This window comes from Miscanthus floridulus, chromosome 2 (genome assembly GCF_019320115.1).
Source record: "Miscanthus floridulus cultivar M001 chromosome 2, ASM1932011v1, whole genome shotgun sequence".
In the NCBI taxonomy this organism is placed as follows: Eukaryota; Viridiplantae; Streptophyta; class Magnoliopsida; order Poales; family Poaceae; genus Miscanthus; species Miscanthus floridulus.
In genome coordinates this window covers 106,794,137-106,801,906 of record NC_089581.1, presented here as the reverse complement: position 1 = coordinate 106,801,906, position 7,770 = coordinate 106,794,137, and the positions used below count along the sequence as shown (strand labels likewise).

The 7,770-nt window shown below is 37.5% G+C and overlaps 1 pseudogene; it reads right to left on the bottom strand.

Moving 5' to 3' along the window:
• Window positions 1–2,916: 2,916 nt before the first annotated feature.
• Window positions 2,917–4,848, bottom strand: LOC136539313 (uncharacterized; annotated as a pseudogene).
• Window positions 4,849–7,770: the final 2,922 nt, after the last annotated feature.

The following is a 7,770-nucleotide window of genomic DNA, read 5'->3' as shown; positions in this document are numbered from 1 at the left end:
TTTAGTCTCGATTGGTGTTTCCAGCCAGGACTAAAGGTATTTTTGAGCAGGCAATTCCGCCCTACCCTTTAGTCCCGGTTCCTGGCCTGGGCCGGGATTGAAGGCCTGAAAATTTTGGCAGCCCGCCAGAGTAATTAAAAAGGCCTGAGATTTTGATTTTGTTCTCCTTGTTTAATACTAATTAATTCTATAGCAACTTCAATACTTTGCAATATTTATTTTAAAAAATACTATTGATTAACTAATTATTTATTGTAAATAGGAAAATTTTGTAACCTAAAGTTTTTAATTTCTTTTATGAATATAGAATATAAATGTTACTAATACTAAGTATTTTGTTAATGCAAAAATATATTTATAACTTAAAATTAATAAAACTAATATTATTCAATAGAAAATTTATTATCACATTATTGTAACGTCAATGTTTTAATTTTTTCCCGATTTTTTGACCAAAATGACAGGAAATTTTTGTTGAACCTATAAAAATAAAGAAAATATAGTATTTTTGTTCTACAACTTTTTCAAATGAAAAAATAGCCTATATAAGGATTGTAGATCTTGATGAGTTTGAACAAACTTAATATTCAAAACTTTTCAATTTGAGATAATCTAGGGTTCCGAAAACTAGTTTGTAGGCGTCAAAATTTAAAAGCACAAATTTGAACCATCTAAACTTTCTCAAATGGAAAGTTGACCAAAACAACAATTGTATATCTTGATGAGCTGAACAAACTTGGTATTCAAAACTTTTCAATTTGAGACAATCTAGGGTTCCGAAAAATAGTTTGTAGGCGTCGAAATTTAAAAATCACAAATTTGAACCATCCAAACTATCTCAAATGGAAAGTTGACCAAAACAACAATTGTCGATCTTGATGAGTTTAACAAACTTGGTATTCAAAACTTTTCAATTGAAAGTCATTTAGAGTCCATAATACTAGAGTCAAAGTGTTGTTTTTTCATTTGACCAAATTTGACTTGGTCAAACTTGCTCAAATGAGACACTAAATGACCTAAGATGAAAAATCTCTAAATACCAAGTTTGATCATCTCAGCAAGATCTACAATTGTTACATAGCTCATTTTCCCATTTGAGAAAGTTTTATCAAACACTAGTCACAAGTTCTTGAATCTCATATAGACTTTCTAAAAATATGTCATACACTTGTGAAATTTAAACTACATTTTGTTCAAACTTTCTCAAATGAAAAAATGGCCTATATAAGGATTGTAAATCTTGATGAGCTGAACAAACTTGGTATTCAAAACTATTCAATTTGAGACAATCTAGGGTTCCGAAAAATAGTTTGTAGGCGTAAAAATTTAAAAATCACAAATTTGAATCATCTAAACTTTCTCAAATGGAAAGTTGACCAAAAAAACAATTGTAGATCTTGATGAGTTTAACAAACTTGGTATTCAAAACTTTTCAATTTGAAGTCATTTAGAGTTCATAATACTAGAGTCAAAGTGTTGTTTTTTCATTTGACCAAATTTGACTTGGTCAAACTTGCTCAAATGAGACACTAAATGACCTCACATGAAAAAACTCTGAATACCAAGTTTTATCATCTCAGCAAGATCTACAATTGTTACATAGCTCATTTTCCCATTTGAAAATTTTTTATTAAACACTAGTCATAAATTCTTGAATCTCATATAGACTTTCTAAAACTATGTCACACACTTGTGAAATTTGAACTACATTTTATTCAAACTTTCTCAAATTAAAAAATAGACTATATAAGGATTGTAGATCTTGATGAGCTGAACAAACTTGGTATTCAAAACTTTTCAATTTGAGACAATCTAGGGTTCCGAAAATTAGTTTGTAGGCGTCAAAATTTAAAAATCACAAATTTGAACCGTCCAAACTTTCTCAAATGGAAAGTTGACCAAAACAACAATTGTAGATCTTGATTCGTTTAACAAACTTGGTATTCAAAACTTTTCAATTTGAAGTCATTTAGAGTTCATAATACTAGAGTCAAAGTGTTGTTTTTTCATTTGACCAAATTTGATTTGGTCAAACTTGCTCAAATAAGACACTAAATGACCTCAGATGAAAAATCTCTGAATACCAAGTTTGATCATCTTAGCAAGATCTACAATTGTTACATAGCTCATTTTCCCATTTGAGAAAGTTTTATCAAACACTAGTCATAAATTCTTGAATCTCATATAGACTTTATAAAACTATGTCACACACTTGTGAAATTTGAAACATATATTAAAAATATTATAATGTGAAGTCATAACATATTACAGAATATCTGTCTTTAAAACATAATATATTAAACATGCATTGTTGTATCATACGGGCACAACAGTAAATTTCTTCTTGACGTATGACCCTTGGTTATGATCTTATCGTAACCATGGAGTGTCTTCATCATTTAACATGATGCTTGGATCTTTCTTCACTATGAAGGGTGGAATTCGGATATTTCTTTCATAATCTTCTGACATGTCTGACTTGTCTTCAATTCCCACTATATTTATTTTCCTAGAAAGAACTATGTGGCGCTTTGGCTCATTGATCATTGAGTTGATGTCTTCGTTTTTTCCTCTCTTTGATTTTGTAGACATGTCTTTCACATAGAACATCTGACTCACATTGGCAGCAAGGACGAATGGTTCATCTTTGTACCCAATATTATTGAGGTCCACTGTTGTCATTCCATACTCTTTGTCGACTATTACCCCTCCTCCGGTCGGCTTCACCCATTGGCACCGGAACAAATGAACTTTAAAATTAGGTGCATAGTCTAGTTTCTATATCTCTTCTATGCGGCCATAATATGTTTGTATATTCCCATTTGGATCTGTGCCATCTATGCGAACACCACTATTTTGATTGGTGCTCCTTTTATCTTGGGCAACTGTGTAAAATGTATTCTTATTTATCTCGTACCCTTGGTACGTGAGGATATGCCACGATGGTTGCCTAGCCAACAAATACAGTTGCTCATCAATATTGTCATCGCCTTGACATTCTTTTTGCAACCAACCACTGGAACTTTCCATGTGCTGACGCCTAATCTAAGCTTCAGTCTTCCCTGGAAACTTGGATCGTAAGAACTCCTTATGTATCTCGATGTACGGATGCACCAATGACGAGTTCTAAAGAACTGTGTAGTGTGCTTTATTGAAATAATCGTCTTTAATGCCAATATATGTTTTCTTCCCTAAAGTTCCTTTACCACTGAGTCTCCCCTCGTGTCGTGATTTGGGAACGCCAATCGAGGCAAGGTCAGGAATAAAGTCAACATAGAACTCAATGACCTCCTCTGTTCCATATCCCTGGGCGATGCTTCCTTCAGGCTTAGAACGGACTTTCACATATTTCTTCAAGACTCCCATAAACCTCTCGAAGGGGAATATGTTATGTAAGAACACAGGTCCAAGAATACTAATCTCCTTTACCAAATGAACTAGGAGGTGTGTCATGATATTAAAGAAGGATGGAGGGAACACCAACTCAAAGCTGACAAGACATTGAACCACATCATTCTATATAGTAGCTAGTTCTACTGGATTGATTGCCTTCTGAGAAATTGCATTAAGGAATGCACATAGCTTCACGGTGGCTAGACGTACATGTGGAGGTAGAATTCCTCTTAAAGCAACTAGAAGCAATTGTGTCATAAGCACGTGGCAGTCGTGGGACTTTAAGTTTAGGAATTTCTTCTCTGGCACATTTATTATACCCTTTATATTGGAGGAGAATCCTGATTGGACCTTGATGCTGCTTAGACATTCGAACATGCTGTCCCTTTCTTCTTTGCTAAGCGTTTAGCTAGCAGGACTTAAGTAATGACGTCCATCATCTGTCTTCTCTGGATGAAGGTTGTCTCATTCTTTCATGCCCTGCAAGTCCTGGCATGCTTCAAGTGAATCCTTTGGCTTTCTGTACACACCCATGAATCCTAACAGGTTTACACAAAGATTCTTTATCAGGTGCATCACATTGATTGTGTTGCAGACCTCTAGGACTTGCCAATAGGGTAGCTCCCAAAAGATGGACTTCTTCTTCCACATGGGTGCGTATCCCTTAGCATCTTTGGGAACAGATTCACTGCCTTGTCCCTTTCTAAATACTACTTTCACATCCTTGACCATTGCGAGTACATCTTCCCCGGTTTGGTTATGAGGCTTCTTCTGGTGGTCTGGCTTACCTTTAAAATGCTTACCTTTCTTTCTTACTTGGTGATTCAAAGGAAGGAATCGACGATGGCCAAGGTACATGACCTTTCAACATCTTTTCAAATATATACTGTCAAGGTCATTAAAACAATGTGTGCATGCATTATATCCTTTGTTTGTCTGACCTGAAAGATTACTTAAAGCAGGCCAATCATTGATTGTTATGAACAACATTGCTCGTAGGTCAAAGTGTTCTTGTTTGTACTCATCCCAGACACGTACACCTGGTTTGTTCCATAAAACTAGAAGTTCTTCAACTAATGGCTTTAGATAGATATCAATGTCGTTGCCAGGTTGCCTCGGACCTTGGATGAGGATCGGCATCATAATGAACTTCTACTTCATGCATAATCATGGAGGAAGGTTGTAGATACATAGAGTAACTGGCCAAGTGCTATGACTAGTGCTCTGCTCCCCAAAAGGATTCATACCATCTGTACTTAAGGCGAACCTTAAGTTTCTAGCCTCATTTGCAAACTCTGGAAATTCCCTGTCTATCTCTCTCCACTGGGACCCATCAGCTGGGTGTCTCAGTATATTGTCTACCTTACGGTCTTCTTTATGCCACCGCAACAACTTTGCATGGTCTTTATTTCTGAACAAACGTTTTAAGCGTGGTATTATAGGAGCATACCACATAACCTTGGTAGGGATTTTCTTTCTAGGATGTTGTTCACCCTCGACGTCACCAGAATCATCGCGCCTGATCTTATACCGTGTTGCTTTACATACCGGGCATTCATCCAAATTCTTGTATTCATTGCCATGGTAGAGGATGCAGTCATTAGGACATGCATGTATCTTCTGGATTTTTAATCCCAAAGGGCATACAACCTTTTTTGCTTCGTATGTAGTGGTGGGCAATTCATTTGGCTTCAAAAGCATCTTCTTTATGAGGTTCAATAAATTCCCAAATGCCTTGTCGGATACACCATTCTTTGCCTTCCACTGTAGCAATTCCAGTGTTGTACCTAACTTTTTTTGCCCCTCTTCGGCCGTCGGGTATAGCAACTTCCTATGATCCTCAAGCATGCGCTCGAACTTAACTTTCTCTTTTTCACTTTCGTATTCTTGTTGTGCATCACGAATGGCATCGCCAAGAGCATCACCAAGATCATCTTCTGCCGCTACCTCTTCTTCATCTCCCCCCATTGTAGTATCATCAAAGGCACCATACTAAGCAATAATGTCATTAAAGTCTAAATCTTCTCCTTCACCTTCTTCCATCATGACCCCACTTTCTCCATGCTTAGTCCAACATATATAGTTTAACATGAAACCTGACTTAAGCAAATGTGAATGAAGACTCATTGAGCTTGAATATTCCTTTAAATTCTTACATATGGCACATGGACAACACATGAAACCATCCCGCTTATTTGCCTCGGCCACACCTAAGAAATAGTGCACGCCCTCAATAAAGTCTTGGGAGCGGCGATCGGCATTGTACATCCAATGACGTGACATAATCTATATTACACGACAAATTATGAAAACCTTGAACATAATTAAGTATTTTATTACACAACATAGATGACACACACACGGTTGATTAATTAACTAAGCCTGGCTACAACGTAAGCAATCCCAACTATCACTAAACAAACTAAAACTACAATGCACTTCAGTAACATAATTATTTCGTGACCGTACGCAACTAAAACAGACAAATCATTCGTCTGTTGAATATCAATAAGCTTCTCCTGCTGGCTCACTGCCTCATCATCAGCAGCCGCTACCTCAAGCACCCAAATTCTGCATGTATGTAGCATAATCTTCCTCCCAGTACCAACCATCGCATCCATTGCCCTCCCACTGAAATTAAAGCCAAAAAATATTTAGTCAAAAATATTCAAGAAAAGTAGGTCAATTAGCCATAATAATCAAATGCGTAAGAAACTCACATCGTGATCCGGCCACTTGTAGAAAACACGACCCTTGTTGGGTCCCTGTCTCTTAACTTGGTACTCCATCACAATCTTCTGCTTACACTTGCCACAGATAATGAGAGGGAGTTCTGGCCTAAGTCATTTCGCAACCGAACGAGAGGCCGAGGATCCGATACCAGTTGTCATCTACTTTCTATACTTATTTTTGCAAACTAGTGTAAATTTCACATTTTCTAAAATAATATATTTAAACAAAACTAAAATTATTTATTTATCTAACTAAACCATGAAATATGTACTATGTATAATAGTAAAATACCAAACTATCAAGTGATTTTACTATTGTAAATCATCATGTGATTTTGAGCTAAAAATGACATAGAAATCACATAGCTCAAAAACATGTTTCAATAAATAACCATCCGTACAAGTTGACCTTGCTTACGTGATCATCTCGGCGAGCATTTCTTCACCGAACGGCACCGTACTTAGCCAAGGAAGAGCTCCGATTCTACGAGGAAGGGAACATGGTCTTCCACGACCGTTGCCACTCTCCCTCATAGAATCAAAGCTCCTCTTTGACGTCTGTTACCGCTCGGCAGAGAACATGCTCGCCGAGATGAACACGGTCCGCAAGTTCAGCTAATACGGATTTTCTATAATTTTCTAACTATTTTCTAAGTTTTTCATTTCATGGAAAATTTAATTCTAAAAAATAAAAGGACGAGCGAGGCGTGATTTTGATGAACTAATTTAACTTTTGTTTATCCAAACATATATGCAAATCATCATGTGATTTTGAGCTAAAAATGACATAAAATCATAATAAAGTCCAACATATAAAGTTACACATGCATCTATATCGCAAAATGAGATAAGCTACTGATAAAACATAAGAGGATTAAGTTTGTTACCTCCAAAATCGAAGAGCAACACCAATGGAGGGGGAGAGAGCAAGAACAACAGCAAGCTAAAGAACAGAGGCAGTGAGTTTGAATGGAATGGCTTGGGCTCAGGGAGGAAGAAATGTGCTGGTCTATAGGCCGGGATAATTAGTCCCGGTTAGTGGGCCAAACTGGGACTAAAGATTAATCTTTATTCCCGGGGCATCACCCAAACCGGGACTAAAAGCTTTAGTCTCAGCTGGTATTACCAACCAGGACTAAAGGTTTAGCTTTAGTCCCAGTTGGTAATACCAGCCGGGACTAAAGGTCCCTACCCCGCGGATGATCGTTGGGCAGGAACCTTTAGTCCTGGGGACAAAAAATGCCGAGGCTAATGCCAAATTGGGACATCGTTCTAAAGTTTGTTCTCTAGTAGTGGAGGTGTAACCTTAGTCTTTGCTGCATCCACCGTTCACCGAGATCATCCGATCGTTCCGGCACCAACGCAACCAAACCGACGGGCTCCAACAGCAAGAACCAGAGTTGCCTGGCCAGAACGCAACCAAGCAATAGGTGCGCTACAGTTTCCCTTTCTTGGTGCACAATCATCATTGTCCTAGAGGGTATGCCATTTCCTACTATTCACGGTCCAAAGCCGCCTATGCAAAGCGATCCAAAAGAAAAATTTTACTCATGGCGGCGCCTTAGTCTTCCATAGCTCCCTGTCCCCAAGCAGCGATGTGGAACCGGCTAAGAAAGGACGATAGGTAGAGGACGCTAAGTACCTA